Here is a 1,028-nt window from a genome sequence, read left to right as displayed (position 1 = left end):
CCCCACTCTTCCCCCTCTCCTCGAAAAGACGTCTTTAAAAGCCTCTGACCATCACTGAGACTTTAGGAAATCGTTCTTGTGGTTCCCCTCATTCACGTGGTATTTTGAAATAAATACCTTTCTCTTATTCATCTACCATAACCGGGAGCTTATCTTTTCAGCGAACCAACCTAGGGGGAAAGGGCAAGTTTCCCCATGATCCCTGCAGCACACACCCCAATCCCTTCCCTGAGACAAAAACTGCAAAGATCTAATAACCTTGCCCCAGGGGAGGGACTGCATTTAACTTTGAAAGGATATTTTTCCACCTACCAAATCCTAGCCAAAATAATTCTCCAGACAATATATACCCCTCAACAAAGGATCCAAGAGAGACTTCTGACTTGGGTCTTCCTTTGCCAGAAGCTCTGGGGCTTTCTCTATTTCCTTCTGTCTAATAAAATACTATCTTGCCACTGATCTCTGGTCTGTGGGTTCATTCTTCAAATCCCCCAAACCAAGGAATTTCTGAAGTAGAAATTCTGGTAACATTAACTTCTTTGGGATTCTTTTAGGAATTTCGTTTTAAAACAGTGGACAAAGCTCAGTGCTTATAATACAGTGATTACAGTGCCAGCTATATACACCTACAGTGGTGGGTTCAAACCCGGCCCAGGCCAGCTAAACAACAATGACAAATGCAACAAAAAATAGCTAACCATTGTGGGGGGTGCTTGTACTTCCCTACTTGGGAGGCTGAGTCAAGAGAGTAGCTTAAGCCCAAGAGTTTGGAGTTGCTGTGAGCTGTGATGACACAGTACTCTACCTAGGGCGACAAAGTGAAACTTTGTCTAAAAAAAAAAAAAAACCAGTGGAAAAGTATTGTCTATTAGTTCCCAGCAGAGGGTCCTTTAGTCAGCAGATTGGGAATGTATAGATAGAGTTTAAGGAAGCACAGAGAGGACAACCCATACCAGTTATTGTATGAGCAATGTGGTCTGTAGTCCACCCAGTTTTCGAACCCTTTCAGACCCAGGTTGAAGAGGGGC

The sequence above is a fragment of the Otolemur garnettii genome, unplaced genomic scaffold (assembly GCF_000181295.1).
Source record: "Otolemur garnettii isolate 467f Iridium unplaced genomic scaffold, OtoGar3 scaffold00039, whole genome shotgun sequence".
NCBI lineage: Eukaryota > Metazoa > Chordata > Mammalia > Primates > Galagidae > Otolemur > Otolemur garnettii.
The sequence above is the reverse complement of the archived record's forward strand: the minus strand, read 5'-3'. Positions refer to the sequence as shown.